This window comes from Lynx rufus, unplaced genomic scaffold, assembly GCF_022079265.1.
Source record: "Lynx rufus isolate CCGP_SWC_20201006 ecotype Redwood Valley unplaced genomic scaffold, mLynRuf1.p SCAF_2, whole genome shotgun sequence".
Classification (NCBI taxonomy): Eukaryota; Metazoa; Chordata; class Mammalia; order Carnivora; family Felidae; genus Lynx; species Lynx rufus.
This window is the reverse complement of record NW_025814834.1, coordinates 92,071,314-92,096,123: the sequence shown is the minus strand read 5'-3', so window position 1 is coordinate 92,096,123 and position 24,810 is coordinate 92,071,314. Positions and strand designations below refer to the sequence as shown.

General features: G+C 36.0%; 1 long non-coding RNA gene across 1 annotated transcript; it reads right to left on the bottom strand.

The window, feature by feature from the left end:
- Positions 1-3,186: 3,186 nt before the first annotated feature.
- Positions 3,187-22,956, bottom strand: LOC124516531 (uncharacterized). The gene is made up of 2 exons (XR_006963058.1): positions 22,840-22,956; positions 3,187-3,774 (listed from the first exon to the last, which is right to left on the bottom strand). It is a non-coding gene; the product is annotated as an uncharacterized LOC124516531 (long non-coding RNA).
- Positions 22,957-24,810: the final 1,854 nt, after the last annotated feature.

Below are 24,810 nucleotides of genomic sequence, written 5' to 3'. Positions count from 1 at the left end.
TTCCTTTGTTGTGAACCAAAATGATTTTGACCAATATGACACATTAATGTGTAATCCTGCATGACACCATATGTTCAGACAGTGCATGTGATTTGCTGGAATACTGTTATGCAAATTTTTAAGTGAGGTGTATATGTTTAGGTCCATGGTATCTGTCATTGATAAGAGTCGATTTTGGAAAACTCTACCAAGTCATATGCCAGGAACCGAAAGGGAATGGAAGGTGGGGAGGAAATAGCCTTTAATGCATCTCTCCTGCGTTGGTTGTGGTGAGGAACCATATAGACTGAACACGTCTCTCATGGAATGTAGCACAGAAGAAAGTCTTCAGCATGACATGGTCATCAGTCTGCAACTAATTCAGTGCACTTAAGACTGTGTTGAGCCACTTACATCCTCAGGGCTTTTTCCTCTTTTTAAAGATTACATAGAAGCAGGAAAAAACAGGAACTAACCCCAATTAACATTTTAAAATTCTGAAAGGTCTTCTATACCTTTAAGATTGGAGTGCCTAAGAAAAGTTGCAAAGTGAAGTAACACACTAATTCAAAATGGCATGAATTTAAAGTACCAAAGTTTAAGGTGGAATATGGTATGAATTTAAAGTACCAAAGTTTAAAATGAAATATACCAAACTCCAGAAGACACAGTAAAATGTTAATGCCAAAATCAAAATGAATAACCAAGTTGCCCTGCAGTGTAATTTCAAAGGAGAAGCACTTCTAGAATAACAGAGTAAGGACCTTCAAAAATCAGTTCCCACATTAAAAAATTGTCAGAATACTGATAATAATTGTCAAAATCAATTTTTCAGAACTCTGAATATTAAGCAAAGGCTTTCAATGATTCAGGTTAGCATTTATTCAAGAAAAACAGTTGAATCTTGATAAGAACATCAACATTTGTGGGTAATTTAGCTTGCCTTATTCCTATTCCCCTCTCACCAGCTTTATGGTAGCCTTGACAACCAGCTGCCTCAAAACAATGGTAACTGAGAAAAACAGATGCCATGATTTAAAAGGGGCAAAAGACCTGAACAGACACCTCAGGAAAGAAGATAGGTAAATGGAAAATAAGCACTCGAATACATGATATATATCATATGTAATCAAGAACCACAAATTAAAACAATGAGATACCAATACCCACCTATTAGAATGGCCAAAATCCAAAACCCTGACAATACCAAATGCTGGTAAAGCAGCAGAAACTCTCTAATTCATTGTCAAAGTGAATGCAAAATGGTACAGCCACTTTGGAAGACAATTTGACAGTTTTGTACAAAACTAAACATACTCTTACCATACAATTCAGCAATCATACTCCTTGGTATTGACCCAAAGGAATTGAAAACACATTCACACAGAAAACTGCACATGAATGTTTATAGCAGCTTTATTATTAATTGCTAAAATTTGGAAGCAACCAAAATGTCCTTTAGTAGATGAATGAACAAACTGTGGTACATCCAGACATTGGAATATTTTTCAGCACTAAAATGCAATGAGCAATCAAACCATGAAAATACATGGAGAATACTTCAATGCATATTACTAAATGAAAGAAGTCAATCTGAAAAGAATGTATAGTATATGCACCCAACAAGATGACATTCCCTAAAAGACAAAATGATGGAGAAAGTGAAAAGATCTGGTTGCTAGGAGTTAGGGGAAAGGAGGTATGAATAGGTGAAGCATGGAGGATTTTTAGGGCAGTGAAACAAGTCTGTATGATACTGTAATGGTGGATACATGCCATTACACATTCGTCCAAACCCACAAAATATACAAGAGTGAACCCTAATGTAAACTGTGGACTTTGGGTAACAATGATGTGTCAATACACTTTCATTGATTACAGCAAAAGTACCTGTCTGGTGTAGGATGTTGATAGTGGTGGAGGTTGTGTAGCAGAGGGGATACGTGAAAACTCCCTGTACTTTCTGTTCATCTTTTTTGTGAATCTGAAAGTACTTTAAAAAAATAAAATCAATTTTTTAAAAGAAAGAAATTAAGTACTGATACTTGCTACAACATGTATGAACCTTGAAAACAAGAAAAGAGGAAAAATCCAGTCACAAAAGACCATGTATTGTATGATTCCATTTACTTGAAATGTCCAAAAATGGCAACTCTATTGAGGCATAAGACAGATTAGTGGTTGCCATGGCCTGGAGGTTAAGGGGTAACAGACAGTTAGTGCTAATGGCTATAGATTTTGGAGGCAGAGAGGGTGATGAAAATGTTCTAAAATCTGATAGTGTTGATGATTGCACAACTCCGTGAATATGCTAAAAAGCAATTAATTGTAGGGATTAAATGGGTGAATTTTATAGGATGTGAATTATATCTCAATAAGGCTGTTATTTTAAAAGACCAGCTCTAAAAATACTTTGAGCAAGGAGAGTTTTATCATAGTAAGCATATATCCTTAACCATAAGTCAGTGAGTAATCATGACATTTAAATAACTTTGAATCCACTGGCTCCACCATTTACTTTCTTTGTGCCTGCAGACAATCACTTAAGCATATTAAGTTAAGTGTTTCTTCATCAGTAAAATGGAGATAATCTCCAAAGCATAGTTGCAACAACTTAATATGATATCACAAAAAAAGCACCTGGCATGAGTTTCCTCACTGTTGGAGAATAAAATTACAAATGAATAAGAGGGTAAGGCTAAAACAAATCCTGTGATACTGGATCAGAGTCAAAGATATCAGTATCAACTCATTTTTATTTTTAAATGTTTGAAGATAGACACAGGAGTAATTATAGATGTCTGTGTATACACGGTTTAATATACATACAGAGATTTCCTAGCTCTGTGAGCAGAGAGGACCTAGAAGCAGTAACACTCCAGTAGCTGTCAGCACACCTAAGGTCTACATCTGAGTTTCTAAATACCATTCCCCAATAGAAGGAACTATGATTTCCTGTGGAAAATGAAAGATTCTAGAACTGCAACAAGAAAAATGCTGACAAATCTAACCATCTAATAAAGATGTAAAAGAAAGTGCCTTAAGGGGAAAAAAAAAAAAAGAAAGAAAATGGAAGAGTTTGAAATAGCCAAAGCTGGAACAATTTGAACAGCTCAATAAATAAAGTTAGTATTGGATTATGATCCAAAATATAAATATCCATGTGCCCACTCCGATCCACACAAATGACTGAAACCATTAATAAACTGGGAAGAAGAAATAAACATTTTTTATGAAATCATTCCAAAGGATAAATACAAAAAGATTAAGGGAAAAGAACATCACCATTAGACACAGAAACAACTGCTACAAGCAAGACCCATAGCTTAATGCTCAAATAGATGAACCTTTATGGAGTGAGAAAGTATTTCCTTCCCGTCAAAGTATTGCCCCTGAAATATTCATTCCTTACTGTGGTGGTTTTAACATTTGCTTTCAAATGTATAGTAACTCTTCAGTGAAGAAACCTAGCAGACACCACCTTAACCAAGTGATGAAGGTTTACATCCTCTAGTCATAAGTCATGTTGCTCTCTTCTTCCCCGGATAACATGACCATGATATGAAGAAAGAACATATCACCTCTGTGGTATTCTCTCCACCCATAACCCCAGTCTAATCATGAGAAAACATCAGATAGACCCAAACTGATGGACATTCTACAAATACTTTACCAGTACTCTTCAAAACAGTCAAGATAACAAAGAACAAGGGAAGACTGAGAAACTGTCATTGATTGGAGAAGACCATGGCAACATGATGACTAAATGCAATGGGTAGTATCCTGGATCAAAGCCTAGAATGGAAAAAGGTCATTAGTGGAAACACTGGTATAATCACTGGTAAAGTCTACAATTTAGACAAGAGTGTACAATGTTAACTCTTAATTTCATTAAATGCGCCATAGTTATATAAGATATTAGTATTAGGGGAAGCTCGATGAACTATATTCAGGAATTCTGTGTTCTATCTATACAACTCTTCTATACATCTATAATCATTTTAAAATAAAAAGTTAAAAAACAAAATAAAACAAGGACCTAGCTTGTTTAAGATGCTCAATTATTAACTCAATAATATATCCTCAAGTTAGATATCACCACAGTCTTCTAAAGTGACACCTCCTGAATTGATTAACTTTCCCCTTTTCTAAAAACCCCCTCCCCAGCCTCAAATATCCTTTTGGCTATAATGGGAAGGCTCTAAGTAATCACAGCAAATATGATGTTTTCTACCACGTATCTCCTATCCTCTCTTCTGTCATAATTGATTGAACTAAGAATGGACGCTTGACCCAAACAAAGCTGATGAGCCCCTTCCTCCAGGAATTTGAGATTCCAGGTACATCTGTCTGATCTCTTGAATGGAGAAAATCTACTTAAGAGCCCTTAGAAGTTATTTTCTAATATCTGGCCTGGGAAGCAGGGAAGCCATTTGTTACAGACTGAATGTTCATGTTTCCCTAATATTCATACGTTGAAATTCTAACCCCCAATGTGATCATACTAAGTGATGGGCCTTTGGGAGGTGATTAGGCCATGATGGTGGAGCTCTCATGGAGGGGATTAATCATCATATAAAAGGAGCCCAGATAACTCTCTTGCTCTCTTTCTGCCATGTGAGAATACAATGAGAAGTTAGCAGTCTGAAACCATAAAAGGGTTCTCATCAAAACCTGACCATGGTGGTGCACTGACCTTGGAATTCCAGCCTTTAGAATTGTGAAAAATAAATTTCTCTTGTTTATAAGCCACCAGGTCTGTATTTGTTGTAGCAGCCCAAACGGCCAGACTAAAACACCATTCTACAGCAAGACAGCAGAATGAACCAGATATGCTTGAGAAGCAGAACTCATAAATAGGAACTGAGAGGATTACCTGGGTCACTATGGAGTGGCACACTTAGCCCCCACTGGTTCCCAAAGCCTACCTGCTCATGTCCCCCTTAGATTCCATGAAATACCCAGTCACCCTATTTCTCTTTGGGCTTAAACTGGCTAGATTTGGATTCTGTTAATACAACTGGAAAAGTGCAATTCAATACAACTATTTCATATGAAATGGCAGGCATTTAGATTTATGTTTTCTGTTGTTTCCTTTATAATAGTCAAGGTCAGTAATTTTTTAGTCACAGTTCATGTAAACTATCTGATTAAATTACCCCTGTCCTTACACATTTACCACATCTTTTCAATTCTGGCCATTTGTTTATTCTGTGCTTGCTCAAGGAAATGCCTTCAATCTATCTCATCATGTCCAGATTCCACCCATACAGCCAGGTTTGGTTTAAATTTTTTTTTTTTTTTCAACGTTTATTTATTTTTGGGACAGAGAGAGACAGAGCATGAACGGGGGAGGGGCAGAGAGAGAGGGAGACACAGAATCGGAAACAGGCTCCAGGCTCTGAGCCATCAGCCCAGAGCCCGACGCGGGGCTCGAACTCCCGGACCGCGAGATCGTGACCTGGCTGAAGTCGGACGCCCAACCGACTGCGCCACCCAGGCGCCCCATTGCCAGGTTTGGTTTAAATGCCTTCTTTTCCATGTAACCTTCCCTGCTACCCACCTAAAAGAAGATAAAATGTGTTTTATACGCCATGTTTCCTTATCTTACAACTTTTATTTCATTCCATATTTGTGTAATTATTTATTTATTCTCATAATCTTCCTTCTCAGATATGAAGCTACTCAAGATCAGCTTCCCTGTTCTTGCGCAAGCACCATTTCAGGGAGTATTTATACATAAAGAAATATATAAATTAATAAAAACTATTTAAGTAAGATAGAAATACAAGACATTATTGACATTTATCTGTATTATTTTACTGTACTAAGTAAGAAACTTATTTCTAAGAAGTCTGCTTAGGATTCTCTCTCTCCCTCTCTTTCTGCCCCTTTCAAACTCGCTCTCTCTCTTTCTCAAAATAAATAAATAAACTTAAAAAAAAAAGAAAGGGAAAAGGTAAGCCATAGAGTGAGAGAAAAAACTGTAATAAACATAAAAGACTCAAACCCATTGGGGAACCTGGGTGGGTCACTTGGTTAAGTGCCAACTCTTGATTTCAGCTCAGGTCATGATCTCAGGGGCATAGGATTTGTGCTGAGTACGGAGCCTGCTTAAGATTCTCTCTCTATCCCTCTGCCTCTCCCCCACAGCAATTAAAAAAATAATAATAATTTTTAAAAAGACTCAAACCCAGACATTGAAAAAAAAACTTTTGCAAATCAAGTTGTTTTTTTTTTTTAAATACAGATAAATGTCTTAACAGAAAATTGGGCAGAAGACTTGACCAGGTACTTCAGAGAAAGGGATATGCAGGGCCAATAAATAAATGTATGATAATGTGTACATCATTAATCATCAAAGAAATGATATATACTAAAAGCACAAAAAGCCACCACTACATATCCACCAAAATGGCTAAAATTAAAAAGATGGAGAAAGCAGTTGAGAAAGTAAACAAGAATGCACTGCTACTAGGAGTACGTGATAGCAGTAAACTGATACAACCACTTTAGAAAATAATTTGATGGTACCAACTAAAGTCATACACAGGCATGCAAGCTCTTTGACCTAGCAGCAATTCATGACTATGCCTGCATTCGTGTGTTCATCAAAGGACATGTACAAGACTATTCATAATCCCACTACTCATAAGAGCTAAAACCTGGAAACAAATATCTATCAACAGAAAATGGATAAAGTTATTGTGGCACATTCATACAAAGGTATATTATACAGCAATAAACAAATCATTGCTAAATCCAAAACATGGGTGAAGTGCATGAACACAATGCTGAGGGGATTTGGGTTTTGTTTTGTTTTGTTTTTAGAGCAGGCACAAAAACTTTTCTCATTGTGGGATTCAACTTATATAAAGTCCAATATCAGGCCAAATTAATCAATGGTGTTAGAAATCAGACTGCAGTTATCTTTTCAGGGAATAGTGACTAGGAGGGGAAAAGGGGAAGTTTCTGGGTTGCTGGTGTATTCTATTATTTTTTAATCTAGAGTTTATATATGTGTGTTCACCTTGTGAAAATCCATCAAATTGAAAACTTATCATTTGTGTGCACATTTCTGTAAGACTTCTGTATTTCTATAAAAGATTTTTAAAATAAAAGGTTTTCATACATTATTTGTAACAATAATATCCATTGCCTTAGGCATCATGCCAATAGGCTGTGTATGAATAAATTACACATCCTTTTAGAAGCACAAAAAAACTATTAAAATCAATATTTTTATATTATACCTTTGAGAATTAAGAGGTAAAATTATACAGTGATTTATTCAGAGGTACAAGTAGAAACAATAATAAATGTTTATTGATTTTAAAATTATGGAGGCTTGAAAATTTAAATCAGAGCTTCAGTATGCAAAAGCAATTGATTTCTTCAATGACTTTGGTATTTGTGATTAGCTGGGAATTTGATTAAGCACAAGCATATGTCATCATCCTACAATGCGAAAGCATTCCCCCCCACCCCACTTTTTTTTCCTTTGGTGTATGTTCTGGGAATATCCTTAACATTATAAATGTACCTAGAAATGTAGGTGATGCTTAAAATCCAGCTAAGTGGGTTACGGCTCCATTGAAACTATTAGAAAGAATCAGAATTAACTATTAAGAATATTTCTAGGCCAAGAGAGAAAATGTGCATTGTCTGTACTCTGGGGTATTCTTATGCAAAGGAGATGTTTTGGTTTTTTGGGTTTTGTTATTGTTGTTGTTGTTTACATAGAATGAACTAAAAAAAAAAAATCCATAGGACTTCAAGGCCTAGAACAAAACATTTTGTTAGGTCTTGTGTTCTAGAATTTTTACTCAGTAATCAAATTTAAATTTAAATAGACATTGGTCACAATCTTGAAGGGTAACAGAAGCCACAACAGGGCAAAGAGTGGCATGCAGTGGGACACCTCCTAGGAGTGGCTGCTAGGTATGGAAAGGAAAGGGGATGCCTTAGACTTGCTGTCTTAGTCCACTAGGGCTGCTATAACAAAGTACCATAGACTGGGTGGTTTATAAACAACAGTCATTTATTTCTTCTAGTTCTCAAGGCTGAGAAGTCCAAGATCAAGGCAATAGCAGATCCAATGTCTAGTGAGAACCTGCTCCCTGGTTCACAGATAGCCCTCCCACAGGGCAGAAAGAGTGGGGGGCTTCTTTTGAGGGCTCCACCTTAGTGATCTAATCACCTCCCAAGAGCCCCACTTCAAACATCATCATGTCAGGGATTAGGTTTCCACATATGAATTTGGGGGAACATAAACATTCATTCTATAAGCACTTGCCATACTTTTTTTGAAACTCAAAGATGTAAGTGATGGTTCTGGCCAATTCCTTCGGACATGCTAAAAACCTTCAAAGCCACAACTAAAAGGCCCACCATTAAATGCCTTCAAAATGGGCATTAATGTTGTGAATAATCTTACTATTTTCCTCGCCTCCCCACAAACAGTCCAGGGCCTCCTCTGGCCCTGCACTTTAGAGGGCCCCATATAGTCATAGCACACACATGCTCACACACACATACACACACACACATAAATTCAGAGAATACACGTGAAGACTACAAATAGAAGTGTTACTACTGAAATGGAATTTTATCTGACTGTAGACCAGCCTTTAACCTTTGCAAAGTCCAGGGCAAGATTTAAAAAAAAAAAGAAAATGGAGGCCCGTATAACATATGTCTAAATATGTAAATATTATAGGTCAACCTAAAAACCATTACATAAAATGTTTTCTCTTCCTATTCTTATAAATATAACCTTCATAGCATATATTTTGGGCTCATGTGCCTGTAGCTGGGCTGGGGAGCTCTGTCTCCTGTGTCTTAGTCTGGGAGCCATGCTAGAGGAACAGTACTGTGCAGGGTATGCTCTTTCATGATACAGAAGCACAGAGAACCTGCCCAACCTAGCAAGCACATTTCAATGCTCTGGTTTCACCATATTTGCTAACTTCCCATAGGTTAAAGAAAGTTACACAGCCAAATACAAAGTCAAGGAGACAAGAAGCACATACTATCTAAAACAAAGGCATGGCAAAAGAATAAATAGATTATCTTACTGGAACAAAGGAATCTTTGGGATTATAATTAAATCTACCTCACTCAATCACACTGCTTTGACCTTGGACTTTGGCACAGGTTTTTTTTAATTAATTAATTGTTTTAATTTACATCCAAGTTAGTTAGCATATAGTGAAATAATGATTTCAGGAGTAGAATCCAGTGATTCATCCCCTACATGTAACACCCAGTGCTCATCCCAACAAGTGTCCTCCTTAATGCCCCTTGCCCATTTAGCCCATGCCCCCACCCAAAACCCCTCCAACAATCCTCAGTTTGTTCTCTATATTTAAGAGTCTCCTTTGGTTTGTCTCCCTCCCTGTTTTTATATTATTTTTGCTTCCATTCCCTATGTTCATCTGTTTTGTATCTTAAATTCCACATATGAGTGGTCATATGGTATTTGTCTTTCTCTGACTAATTTTGCTTACCATAATAATACACTCTAGTTCCATCCATGTTGTTGCAAATGGAAAGATTTTATTCGTTTTGAATGCCGAGTTAATATCCCACTGTGTGTGTGTGTGTGTGTGTGTGTGTGTGTGTGTGTGTGTGTTTATCTTCCACATCTTCTTTATCCATTCATCACTCAATGAACAACATTTGGGCTCTTTCCATTCTTTGGCTATTGTTGATAGCGCTGCTATAAACATTGGGGTGCAAGGCACAGGCTTATTTTCATGGCTTGCCCTGGCTATTTTAAAATTTCCTTTTTGAGGGGCGCCTGGGTGGCGCAGTCGGTTAAGCGTCCGACTTCAGCCAGGTCACGATCTCGCGGTCCGTGAGTTCGAGCCCCGCGTCAGGCTCTGGGCTGATGGCTCAGAGCCTGGAGCCTGTTTCCGATTCTGTGTCTCCCTCTCTCTGACCCTCCCCCGTTCATGCTCTGTCTCTCTCTGTCCCAAAAATAAACGTTGAAAAAAAAAAATTTAAAATTTCCTTTTTGAGAAAAGGAGTAATTTTACAAAAACTGTATAATTAAAAGCCCATCACAAATTAATGTGTCACCTTTTGCAAAAATGATAAATAAGTACAAAAAAATGTTTTACTAGATTTAAAAAAATGAATACCGTTCAGCTACTGAGTCTGTCATAAAATAATGTTACCTACTGAAATCCATCTACTGTCTGACTAAACACTAAAGGGCTTTCTTTTAAGCAAATCCACAAATAATAGTACAATAGCCAAGAATTTGTACAGTTGTAATTTAAGCTTGGAGGATAAAAAATGATTATAAATATTCAGGCAATTACATATTTTGAATTATTTTTTGTTTTCTTTCCCAAATATTACTAGAAAATTTATGAAAAACTAGATGTCATGCCATATTCAGCAGACAAATATCTTTCAGGAAAAAAAAATTTAATGATAACATTTTAGATTAATCACAAGGCAGGAATTTTTTATAATGGAATTCCTTGAATGAATGATGTTTTTCAAAAGATATATATTTTTTTCAATTTAACCCATGTTTAATTCTGAGGATTTTTTTAAATGTTTTATTTATTTTTTTGAGAGAGAGAGAGAGACAGTGTGAATGGGACAGGGGTAGAGAGACAGGGAGACAGAGAGAGATTGAACCCTAGCAGGCTCCACACTATCAGCACAGAGCCCAATGTGGGCCTTGAACTTATGAACCACGAGATCATGAACTGAGCCAAAATCAGGAGTCAGATGCTTAAATGACTAAGTCATCCAGGCACCCCCGGAGCAGGATTTTTTTTTAATTGGCAAAAGGTAGTATCTGGCATCCTGACGTTTAGAATCCAATTGGTCAGTTAAAATATAGTTGAAAAACAGGCATAAAACTAACTGATACCAAATTCTTTTTGAAAAGCGGTGAAATAAAATAGATTTTATTATTAGTTCAAATATCTTCTTCTACATTGGGGAGGACTAAAAAGAATGATCATCTTAGACATAAAATGACTCTTAATTTTTAACTTTTAATGGGCAGTTCTATCAACTGAGGCTAAGTCAGGAAACCAGAGTGAGTGTAAGTATTACAAGAAATGATGTAATATGGGAATTACAGTTTATCTAAATGTAGATGGAGCTAGGAAAGTGGAGGTCTTGGAAGTAGGAGTTGAAAGATCAGAGAAATAGTTATTAATGACTTTCATCTGAAGCCCTGGCACAGAGACAAGTTGGATCTTGCAGGAAAATACAAGGACTGTGAATCTCACTGCCAGAGAGGCCTGACCTGGCAAAGGAAGAGTTTGTGGAGAGTTCTATGTAAGCTTCTGTGGGCCTATAGCCAAGGTTTTGTGGGTTGAGGCAGCTGTTGATCAGCATGGCCAGCAACCAAGAAGATGAGCTGAAGCAGAAAGAGAGAACAGGCAGCCCACCAGGTACCTCTGCTACACATCATGTCTGACCATCATAGCTTTCACAGAGTTATGTCCTCGGCTCTCATCTTCTTTCCAAATGTAATAAAAGTTCATCTCACTGGCCAACTCTGTCCCACAACTGTACAGAGAAGAGGATTCTGAGAAATGTAGTTCCCAACCTTAGACAGAAGTTTAGGTGCTAAGTCAACAATACACAACCCAGCACAGGCTGAGGGACTCTCACAAGGAGAGTATTTTCAGATGTCACCAAGAACAATAATGGAAAAGATATGAACCCCCAGAGGTAGAGTTAATAGAAAATACAGCAAACTGGAAATCTACTCAAAGGAACAAAAGCTAGCATGTAAACTTGGAACAGTCCCCATTCCAGAGCAGGGAGATCTTGTTCAATAGGATTTCAGAATTTCTATACGCCAGTAACTGCTCTGTGCCTCCCCTTGTTCTCCTTTCCAAATAGAAGAGGTTACTCTCGTTGTCCTGTCCCTATTCTTCCACCCAGTTAGCGTTCAATTTGTCTCATGTATTTCTTTTAATAGTTTTCACATATCAGCAAACTATAGCCTGAGGTCTGAATCCAGTTGTTGCTCATGTTTCTAAGTAAAGTTTTATTGGAACACAGCCACATCTAACCCATTTGTTTGCATATTGTCTATGGCTATTTTTGCACTACAAAGGCAGAGTTGAATAGTTGTGACAGAGACTGTATGACTCACAAAGCCTAAAATATTTACTAATCTGGATCCTAAGAGAAGTTTTGCCAACTCATGAATAAGATCTATACATTATAATAAGTGGCTAGGTCTCTCAAGTCTCTCTCTTTATTAATTCCAGTTATAAGACTTCATAGTAGTATATAATGACCCTTCCCATTTCTCTTTACCACTTCATAGAATAGTATCTCATTGAGTGGATGTAATATAGCATTCAACCAGTCCCCTAATAACAGCTATTTGGGGTTTTTCCAGTTTTTTACTATAATGAATTGCCTTGTGCAAATGTCTTCTTGTTTCCCACCTTATTCCCCTGTGGTTTATTAAAACTAGGTTCCTAAAACTAAAGATTTTCTGCCAACTAATGGACATTGCCAACTTGTCCTCCACTTGAAATCGTACAGTTCTGGGTTTCTACCAGCCATGTTTGTGAGTGCCTCATCCACCCAGGAGATGATGTTGTCAAAATTTTATATTTTGGTCAATCTCATAAATGGGAAATGGAATTTCAAGATAGCTTTAAATCACATTTCTTTTACTGTCAATGATTTGAGCACCTTTGCAAATAAGGGTTATTTATATTTCTTTTTCTATTATCTGTCCACTTAAATCTCTTGTCCATTTCTCTATAGGACTTATAGAATGTTTTTCTTCTCTACATTTATAAGCTCTTTATATACTGAATATTATTAACCTTTGCCTCTAATATAAATTGCAGATATTTTTCCCATTTTCCCATTTGTTCTTTGCTCATGGTATGTATTCTTTGTTGTTGTTGTTTTTTTTTTTTCATGCATGGAAAAGTTTGTTGTTGTTGTTGTTGTTGTTGTTGTTTTTGCTGTCAAATTATCAATATTTTCTCTTAATGCTTTTATATCTTGAGTTATAGTTTGGAAAGTTTCTCTTATTCCTAAACTACAGACCATGTTTTGCTTTAGTACTTCAGCACTTTAATTTAACTCTCTGATACATTTACAATTTATTCTGGCGTGTAGGATGGAAACTGGGACTGATTTTCTCTTTTCTTCTATTATTATCCATTTATGCCAATACCAGTTATTTAAATGAGTTCACCTTTTCCCTACTGATGTGAGATTATTTTAAACTACATTTCCATATGTACTTGGCTCTATTTTTTCCTTCTACTCATGCTATAATGCTATATACTATTTTAATTATAGAGGTTTTGTAGTATGATTTAATGTATCTTAGGATTAGATTCCTCTTATTGCTCTTTTCCTTTTTTTAAGATTTTCATGTCTATTTTCACTTTTTTCTTTCCAGATCAACTTTATAGACAACTTTTCTAGTATCAGGAAAGAAAAATAATAATGGCACTTTTATTGAGATTGTATTACATGTATTAACTTAAAAACAACTGACATCTTTTTTTTTTCTTAATGTTTACTTTTGAGAGAGAGAGAGAGACAAAGTGCAAGCAAGGAAGGGGTAGAGAGAGACAGAGACACAGAATCTGAAGCAGGATCCAGGCTCCAAGCTGTCAGCACAGAAACTGATGTGGGGCTCGAACTCACAAACCATGAGATCATGACGAGAGCTGAAGTCAGACACTTATCTGACGGAGCCACCCAGGCTGCCCATGACATCTTTTTAAAAATATTTTTTAATGTTTATTTATTTTTGAGAGACAGAGAGAGACAGAGCGCAAGCAGGGGAGGGGCAGAGAGTGAGGGAGACCCAGAATCTGAAGCAGGCTCCAGGCTCTCAACTGTCAGCAGACACCCCAATGTAGGGATCAAACCACGAAAGTTGAAATCGTGACCTGAGCCTAAGACGGTTGCTTTATCAACTAAGCCACCCAGGTGCCCCCCAAAAATAACTGACATCTTTAGGATGTTAAGCTGTCCTGTCCAAAATGTATCTTTTCAATTTGTTCAACTGTACTTCTAAATCTTTCAGCAGTGATTTATCATTTTCCTTACAGAGGTTTTGGCAATTTCTTATTGAGCTTATGCCTAGATGTATCTGTGTGTCTGTGTTTAATCATGCATTGGTTCTTGTATTGTATTATAACTTCAAATAGTTTTTGTTTATATATACACATTTAAATTTATGTATGAAGTTTATTCAACTTTTGTCTGTCAATCTGAACTAAATTACACTATTGCTTGTAGTAGTTTTTACATAGGTTCTTCAGGTTTTTAGTCATATAATCACACCATCTGAAAATAGAGATACTTTAATGCTTTAACTTATAGCTAAAAGTCAACTTTAATTATTATTAAATTAATCAGATTACCAAGGGATAAAGAAATCTGTTTTTTTACTTTTCAAAAAACTCTAAGAATCTGAATTGATGAAAAATTGGCTTTATTTTTCTTTTTTTGTTCTTACTAATTCAATAAGTCAAATGTTAATTGAGTTGCAATTTACCCAAAAATTTTAGAGTGAAATCTTTAAAGATACTTTAAAGCTCTCACGTATATTTTTAAAAGACGTGACCTTGAGTTTACAGGTATTATTTATTGCTTAATTAGGTAAGTAATACAAAAAAAGAACAGGATAAGCCCTCGGAAAATGGTTACTTTGAATTCTTCTTCTGTAGTTGGTAATCCTTTCTTAGGTCTCTGTGTTCTTCAAGGACCTTGGTTATCTAACTGAACCATTATACTCTAAGAACACCAAAAAAGGGGCCACCTAATTCAGATATCACCCTTATTCCTGTCCTTTCTGGTTCCCATCTGACATAGCAGAAGCTGAACTGGTATTAAAATATGAATTTTACCCAACCACTATAACCACAACCTATTTCATCTACCATGTAAATATAGTTTTGGAAAGGAAACAAAAAAACAAAAAAACAACAACCCAAACAAACAAAAAACGTAGTGAGAATAAAGCACTGATGATTAAATAAACTCAGAATGACCTTTAAAACCTTCAACAAAAATTATATTTTCTTTAGTGAGCAATCTTTTAACCAGCCATAAGGCATCCCAGAGTTGTAGGTTTGGAACACCATCTAGATCCCTTCAACTCTCTCCCATCCTTTCCCCATTCAAGCTCGAATTTTCTAAATAACAGTGAATCACTGACAACAAAAATACTTGGGGTACCTGGATGGCTCAGTTGGTTGAGCATCAGACTTCGGCTCAGGTCATGATCTCACAGTTTGTGAGTTCAAGCCCCGTGCCAGGCTCTGTGCTGACAGCTCAGAGCCTGGAGCCTGCTTCTGATTCTGTGTCTCCCTCTCTCTCTGCCCCTCCCCCACTCACACTCTGTCTCTCTCTCCTTTGAAAATAAATAAACATTAAAAAAAATTTTTAAAAATACCTGACAGATTTATTATATTTATATATAAATTTATATTTAATCTATGTTATATATTTGCATATAATATAAAACATATTGATACAATCTATATATTATTCATACAATTTACATACAAATTATAATTTATGTAACATATAAGCTATAGATATATTACATAAATTATATATTACATAAATATATTAAATTATATAAATGTAGTGACTCAATCTTAAAATCTGGTCTATGTATCTTATATTATTTATATTAAAATAAAACTCATATAATATTTAGTATACATAATTGAAAAAATTATATTTAGCTTATTACATAAAATGTATTCATATATATGACATATCTCTTTTTTTGTGAATTCTGCCTGTCTCTAGTACCATTTGAAAATTTGAAAAGGAAAGCCTTTCAATTCCAGTGGGATCAAGCTAGAATGTATGCAAAAATTAGTACAAAATCATCTCCATGATTGTTGATATGAAATAGATGTTAAGTATCTATCTATTGAATTAACATACTATCGATAAGTTTATGTCAATACTAGCACATTTGTCAATGAAGGATACTATATTTTGTTAAGTATCCAGAGATTTACTGAGAAGATTTTATGACTAGAATCAAACTCTATAATAAACTTTGTACATTCATTTTCTTTGATATGCACAACTAGTTACAAGTAAAGATTTTCTTCAAGTAGAGAAAAATGTTGCTACAGTTAATGTCAGATAAATTATTGTCTATGTACTCTTCTAGGATTTTTATGGTTTCAGGTCTCATATGTTGGTCTTTAATCTATTTTGAGTTCATTTTTGTGTACAGTGTGAGAAAGTGGTCCAGTTTTCCCCACACCATTTGTTGAAGGGACTTTGTCTTGTTGCATATTCTTGTCTCCTTTATCAAAGATTAATTGACCACACAATCATGGGTTATTTCTGCGCTCTCCATTTTGTTCCACTGAACAATGTGTCTATTTTTATGTCAGTACCATAGTGTTTTAATTACTACAGATCTGTAGTAGATCTTGAAATCTGGGATTGTGATACCTATAGTTTTGGTCTTCTTTTTCAAGGTTGCTTTGGCAATTTGGGTCTTTTGCGATTCCATAGAAATTTTAAGATTAATTTTTCTACTTCTGTGAAAAGTACTTTGAAATTTTAATAGGGATTGCATTAAATCTGTAGATTGCTTGGGGTAATATTGAGATTTTAACAAGATTTGTTCTTCCAATCCATGAGCATCAAATATCTTTCCATTTCTTAGAGACATCTTCAATTTCTTTCATCAAACTTTACAGTTTTCAGAGTACAGGTCTTTCACTTCTTTTGTTAAGTTTATTCCTAGGTATCTTATTATTTTTAGTGCAATTGTAAATGGGATTGTTTTCATTTCTCTTTCTGCTGCTTCATTATTGGTGTATAAAAATGCAACACATTTCTATACATTGATTTTGTGTCCTGTGACTTTACTGAATTCATTTATCAGTTCTGGCAGTTTTTTGGTGGAGTCTTTTGGGTTTTCATACATAGTATCATGTCATCTGCAAATAGTGAAAGTTTTACTCCTTCCTTACCAATTTGGATACGTTTTATTCATATTTCTTGTCTGATTGCTGTGGCTAGGACTTCCAAGACTATGTTGAATAAAAATGGTGATGGGGTGCCTGGGTGGCTCAGTTGGTTAAGTAAGCAACTCTTGATTTTGGCTCAAGTCATGATCTCACTTTGTGAGTTTGAGCCCCACATCACGTTCCATGCTGACAGTGTGGAGTTTTCTTGGGATTCTCTCTCTCTCCCTCTCTCTGTGTACCTCCCCCACTTGCATGCTATCTCTCTCAAAATAAATAAACTTTTTTAAAAAAATGGTGAGAGTGGACATCCTCATCTTGTTCCTGACCAAAGGGAAAAGCTCTCAGCTTTTTACCATTGAGTATGATATTAGTTGTGGGGTTTTCATATATGGCCTTTATTATGTTGAGGTATGTTTCCTCTAACCCTACTTTACTGAGTGTTTTTATCATGAATGGATGCAGAACTTTGTCAATGCTTTTCCTAAATCTATTGAAATGGTTTTTATCCTTTCTCTTGTTAATGCAATGTATCATGTTGATTGAGTTGCAAATACTGGACAACCTTGCATCCTGGCAATAAATCCCATTTGATTGTGGTGAATGATTTTTTTAATGTATTGTTGAATTCAGTTTGCTAATATTTGTTGAGGATTTCTGCATCTATGTTCATCAGAGATATTAGCCTATAATTCTCTTTTTTTGTGGTGTCTTTATCTGGGTTTGATAATAGGGTAATGCTGGCCTTGTGGAATGTATTTGGAATGTATTCTATTTTTTTGGAATAGTTTGAGAAGAATAGGTATTAACTGTTCTTTAAATGTTTGGTAAAATTGGCCTGTGAAGCCATCTGGTCCTGGACTTTTATTTGTTACTGATTCAGTTTCATTGCTGATAATTGGTCTATTCAAATTTCCTATTTCTTCCTGATTCATTTTTGTGAAGTTATATGTTTCTAGGAATTTATTCATTTCTTCTAGGTTGTCAAATTTGTTGGCATATAATTTTTCATAATATTTTTTATAATTTTTTGTATTTCTGCAGTGCCAGTTATTTTTTATCTTTCATTTCTGATTTTATTTTAGTCCTCTCTTTTGTTTGTTTGTTTGTTTTTTTTTAAATGAGTCTGGCTAAAGGTTTCTCAATTTTGTTGATCTATTCAAAGAACCAGCTCCAGCTCTCATTGATCTGTTCTATTGTTTTTGTTTTTTTGTTTTGTTTTGTTTTGTTAGTTGCTATTTATTTCTGCTCTAGTCTTTATTATTTCCTTCCTTTTACTGATTTGGGGTTTTGTCTGTTCTTCTTTTTCTAGCTCCTTTAGGTGTAAGGTTGAGCTGTTTATTTGAGATTTTTCTTGCTTCTTGAGGTAGGTCTCTATTGCCGTAAACTTCCCTCTTAAAACAGCTTTTGCTGTGTCTCAAAGGTTTCGGACTATTATGTTTTCATTTCATTTGTTTCCACGTGTTTTTTTTATTCCTCTTTAAATTTTTGTTGACCCATTCATTATTTATTAGCATATTATTTAACCTCTATGTATTTGTGTTCTTTCCAGATTTTTTCTTGTGGTTGATTTCTAGTTTCATAGCATTGTGTTTGGAAAAGATGCATCATATGACTTCAATCTTTTTGAATTTGTTGACTTGTTTTGTGGCCTAATATGTGACCTATTCTGGAGAATGTCCCATGGTCAATTAAAAAGATTGTGTACTCTGCTGCTTTAAGATGAAATATTCTCAATATTCCCATGAGATCCATCTGGTCCAATGTGTCATTCAAAGCCACTGTTTCCTTGTTTTCTGTTTGGATAATCTATCCATTGATGTAAGTGATGAGCTAAAGTCCCCTACCATTATTGAATTATTATCAATTACTTCCTTTATGTTTGTCATTAGGTACTTTCTATATTTAGGTGCTCTCATGTTAGGAACATAAATTCACAATTGTTACATCTTGTTGTATTGTGCCCTTTATGATTATATAGTTTCCTTCTCTGTCTCTTATTACAATCTCTGTTTTCCAGTCTATTTTGCCAGATAAAAGTATTGTTATCCTGGCTTTTTTTTTCACTCCCATTTGCATGATAAGTGTTTTTCCATCCCTTCACTTTCAGTCTGTGTCTTTAAGTCTGAAACGAGTCTCTTGTAGGCAGCATATATATGGGTCTTGCTTTTTATCCCTTCTGTCACCCTTGACTGAAGCATTTAATCCATTTACATTCAAACTAATTATTGATAGGCATATATTTGTTGTCATTTTGTTACTTCTTTTGTGGTTGTTTTTGTAGGTCTTCTCTGTTTCTTTCTTCTCTTGCTTTCTTCTCTCGTGGTTTGTTGGCTCTCTAGAGATATACTTGGATTCCTTTCTCTATTTTTTGCCTATCTACTACTGGTTTTTGATTTGTGGTTACCATTAGGTTTATACATAATATATGCATATAGCACTCTATATTAAATTAATGGTCTCTTGAGTTTGAACCCATCCTTTATTCTTCTCCCTGCTCCACATGTTTTGGGTATATGGTGTCATACTTTACGTCCTTTTGTTTTGTGAAAACCTTGACTAATTTTTATAAATATGCTTAATTTTACTGCTTTTGTTGCTCCTACATTTCTTACTCCTACTTATGGTCTTTCCTTTCCACTCATAAAGTCCCCTTTAACACTTATTTCAGGACTGGTTTGTGGCCTCATGGCCACATTAAATTCCTTTAATTTTTGTTTGTCTGAGAAAGAGACAAAAACCAGACAGTTTAGTTGCAGTTTTTTTTTTTCTTTTAGCACTTTGAATATGCCACTCCCTTCTGGCCTATAAAGTTTCTGCTGAAGAATCCACTGATAGCCTTATGAGGTTTCCCTCATATGTAACTGTCATCTTTTCTCTTTATGCTTTAAAATTATCTCTTCATCACTACTCTTTGTCATTTTAATTACTAGGTGCCTTGGTGTGAATCTATTTGGGTTGAATTTGCTGGGGGCTCTCTGTACTTCCTGGAACTGGATATCTGTTTCCTTCTCCAGACTAGTAAAGTTTTAAACTATTATTTCTTCAGATAAATTTTTTGCCCCCTTTTCTTTCTCTTCTTCTTTTGGGATACCTATAATGCAAATGGTATCAGACTTGATGGAGTCACTGAATTCCCTAAGTCTATTCTCATTTTCTGCACTTTTTTCTCCCACCTGTTCAGCTTGATTACTTTCAATTACTCTATCTTTCAAGTCGCTAAATCATTCTGCTTCCTCTAACCTGCTATTTATTCCATATACTGTATTTTTAAATCAATTTATTGTGTTCATCATCTCTGGTTGGTTCTTTTTAAATCTCTTTGTTAAGGGTCTGACTGATGTCTTCCACTCTTTTCCCAAGTCCAATGAGTATCTTTATTATTGTTATTTTAAATCTCTATCAGGCATATTACTTATTATATTTTGCTTAGGTATCTTGCTGTGGTTTGTCTTGTTCTTAGATTTGGGACATATCCTTCTGACTGATCATTTTGCCTAATTCTCTGTATCTGTTTCTGTATGTTAGGAAAGTCTCTCACTATGTCTCCTGCTCTTGAAAGTACTGCCCTTATGAAGAAGAGGTCTTGTAGTGCCCTACAGTGCAATGTTTCCTGTTCACCAGAACCTGGTGCTGCAGGGGTATCTCTTATATGTGTTCCATACACCCTACTGTTGTGGATGAGCTAAATTTGAGTTAGGCTCCACATCTGGATTGAGGTCAAATGTCATAGTTTTAATAACTCTTAATCTTAAATCAATTCTGAATTATAGGTTGAAGGAGACCGACCACCCGTTGGAAGCACTTTCAGTCACAAGGAAATATTTCTTAGGTTTCCTCTCTGACCACTCCTTAACTTTTAATAAATATGTGCAGTTTAGCACTGGCAGGGCATAATATGTAAATATAAGGTGGCTAATAAGCTCAGCTCTTTGAATTCAGAGATCCTCACTATACTTTCCTTGTACCATCCACAAAGCCTAATAAAGATCAGAGAAAAATGTGCTGTTCAATACTCATGGACAATTGATCTATTTAGATCAGTGAGTCTTATAAAATAATAAATACACTAAATTATGGCTGGGGACTCTGAATTTAACCTAGAAACAGAGATTCAGGGGTTTTTAAATAAAGTTTCCTGAAGCCAGGAATCATATAATCCTCATGATATCATCTTTCTCATCTTTTTGTTTAGAATATACTGAAAATCAGGAGAGACCTTCCCCAATGTTATATATCCGGGAAGGAAGTCTTGTTTCAGGCATTTTCTCCTGACCCTGAATAAGCACAGATCTCTAGTTCTGTTCTCCCACCTTCTCAGATGCCTGTAATTTTTGCAAGTTAACTCCATAATCCTGGTCACTGATAAGTTTTAAGAAGTAACCCCTTCAGAGACACTTGGATTATCAATGTCCTGTTAATAATCCAAATAGAGGATTTGAATGGTGGACTTTAAGCACTAAATAAACTAGTGTCTATAGTGTGGGGTATTTACATGCACAGGTAAGAAAGTCAGCTTAATGTTCTATCTCCAAACCCTATAACAGCTCGCTGAGGTAGATACAATTGTCCTCATTTTAAAGATGAGAACACTAAGAATTACTGTGGCATTTCTCAGGGCATGGCCCTAAACTGGTAGTGTTAGCATCACCTGGGCTAATTCTTAGGTCTAATCTAGACCTATTAAATCAGAGACTCTGGGGAGAAGATCAGAACTCTCGAGTTGTAACAAGCATGCTAAAGTTTGAGAACCATTGCATTAGAAAATTTAAACGGTCTGGTTTGCCCAACGTCACTTACAAATGGGAAAGACAGAGCTGGGAATTGAATCCAGACACCCATGGCAATCTCTCACTATTGTACCCTACTTCTTCATGTTGGGGAGTCAGCCTCAAAAGGCCAGCCCTACGGGGTGCCTGAGTGGCTCAGTTGATTAAGTGTCCAACTTTGGCTCAGGTCATGATCTCACTATTCATGGGTTCTAGCCTCACATCAGACTGTGCTGTCAGCACAGAGCCTGGAGCCTACTTCAGCTTCTGTGTCTCCTTCTCTCTCTGCCTGACCCCACCCCAAAAAAATAAATAAACATTAAAATTTTTTTATGTTTATTTTTGAGAGAGAGAGAGAGAGAGCACGAGCAGAGGAAGGGCAGAAAGAGAGGGAGTCACAGAATCCAAAGCAGGCTCCAGGCTCCAAGCTATCAGCACAGAGCCTGACACAGGGCCTGAACCCATGAACTGTGAGATCATGACCTAAGCTGAAGTCGGACGCTTAACTGACTGAGCCCCTCAGGCGCCCCTGCAAAAAATTTTTAAATAAAAGGCCAGCCCTATACTACAGTTGAAATTCAGGAAGGGAAAAGATGAATGCAGCTCCCAGAAAAGCCTCACAATTCCAGAATTTTAAAGATTCTTAAGAATAAGTTTACATGTAAACCAAAAGAAGTAAATAAGACCAAAGAAGTAGATATATAATTTTCCTAATTAAAAGAAAAACACATAATGGTTTTTGCTCTGAAAGTAGAGATCAGGAGGGACTTACTAAGTAGAGCTCTATATTCATTTTATTCAGTGCTTTCTTCAGAATGTCTCTTTATTGAGTCATAAAAAATAACTTTTTTAAAAAATCTGATCTGATATTGACAAGGAGTAGATGTTTAATAGGTACAGTAGCTCATAGAGTTCATGGTTTGAATACATGTAATTTGTTTCCTAATTAGCCATTTTTTCTTCCTTGACTTGAGCAAACCTATAAAATATTCTAAGAAGAGTACAAAAATTAAAGAAAACTCTGAACTGACTTTGTTGGAAGAAGGATAGAATGACCCAGGTTTTGGCATCAGAATAACATGGACTTTACACAACTTCCAAGAACTTACCAGTCAAACAATTAATTTAGGTGCCTTATTCCTCAGCTCACCATCTAAAACAGAATTAACGGGCGCCTGGGTGGCTCAGTCGGTTGGGCGTCAGACTTCGGCTCAGGTCATGATCTCGCGGTCCGTGAGTTCGAGCCCCGCGTCGGGCTCTGTGCTGACAGCTCGGAGCCTGGAGCCTGTTTCAGGTTCTGTGTCTCCCTCTCTCTCTGACCTTCCCCCATTCATGCATGCTCTGTCTCTCTCTGTCTCAAAAATGAATAAACGTTAAAAAAAAGTTTTTAATTAAAAAAAAATAAAACAGAATTAAGAAGCGTACATACTTCATTCTGTGGTTGCAAGGACTTTATAAGAGAACTCAATGAAGCACTTAACACAGTTCCTGCACATAATAAAAGCTCAATAGATGCTTATCATTATTAGCATTATTACTATTATTATCCATGTGAGATACTACAACTGAGTTCCTGTTCTGTCATTTGTTTATTTATATTTGTTTATTCAGAATGCTGTTTCCCTCACAATGTTTTATAGAACAGTTTTAATATTCAATAGTGATTTTTTCTGCATTTTGTCTTCCCTACTACACAAACCCATATACTCATATATCCACTCATCCTTATGACTTAGGTTTTTATCCTGACAGTCCAGTGTACAAGCCTCTTTGCCAAAGCTGATTATAGGAATGAAGATTACTATGGAAGACTCTTTCTCTGAAAGTATCCTTGCCACCAATCACTGGAATTCTGACATTTTTAGTCATTCATTCTGTGGTGTTAAGGTCAACTCTTCCCTCTCCACCCTATCCCTTACAAACAAAAATGCTACTGAAAATGGGAACTTACAAAAACATTGGCATTAATAAATGATCAAACTGAATGAGAGAAGTGTGGATCTTGGGTGTGTTGGATTCTCCTGGGATAGGGAGTGAAAGGATTAAAAGTTCTCCAAAGGATGACTCTAGGCATCAAAAGCAAACCTGCAAATTAGACATTACTCTGCAAAAGCTGGAGGCCTTTGTCTTTGAAACTAATACAAAGTTTCAGAAGTATCTTTCTATGTACACAGTTTCATTTGAGAAGGCTAGCTCCATGATCCACATAGGATTAAGGTAAAAATATTAAGTACAAATATTGCCAAACATACACATAGAAGTGTCATACCGGTAATCCATAACTAGCTTACATAAACAAAATAAATTAAGTAGAAAGGTAGATTTATAGATAATTTCACATATATGTACTTCCCTGAGATTTTTAATATATGTACTTCCCTGAGATGTTTAACCAAACACAAAAAGCTATGAAAATTAAACTTAAGAAACCCAGTTCCAACATTTCCATTTGCATAAATTAACTCAACAACTTTGGTCTAACTATCATCATAATGGTACACTATTTAGGTAAAAAGTCAATGCCAACAACAAGATGAACAAGGGTGATGGTCAATCTCATTAGAGTCTCTTGACAGTAAAGAGTCTGGGTCCTCATTAAATTAACTGACTTGAGATCCCATAGTTGCAAAATTAGCATCTCCACCCTCCCAAAGCCATCACTATGTAGCATGGCCAATTACACTCAACAAGCATCAGCATGTTTGGGCTTTAAATGCTAGAGTCAGTTGCTGGGGATATGTTGGGCATGATTCCAATGCCTTTCTTAGTATGAAAATAAACATATATTCAAATGAGGGTAAACAATGACCTAATGGGAAATGTTCAGTCAAGCATCTGAGAGCCAGTTCAGACTGGCACCTTTATCCCTTGTAGTTTCATCTGCCCCTCCCAGCCAGTGGAATAACTAGGCACCAGTACAGGGTTGGGGTGGGGAGGGGAGTGGTGGTCCTTGAAGTAGTCCAGGTGTTTTGCCTAAACACTGATTATGACAACATATCCAAGAGTGGCAGGCATCCCATCTGCAAAAGCCTGATAGCTCTATCAGCCCCTGCTCATTCAAGCAACTCTGGAGGCCCCCT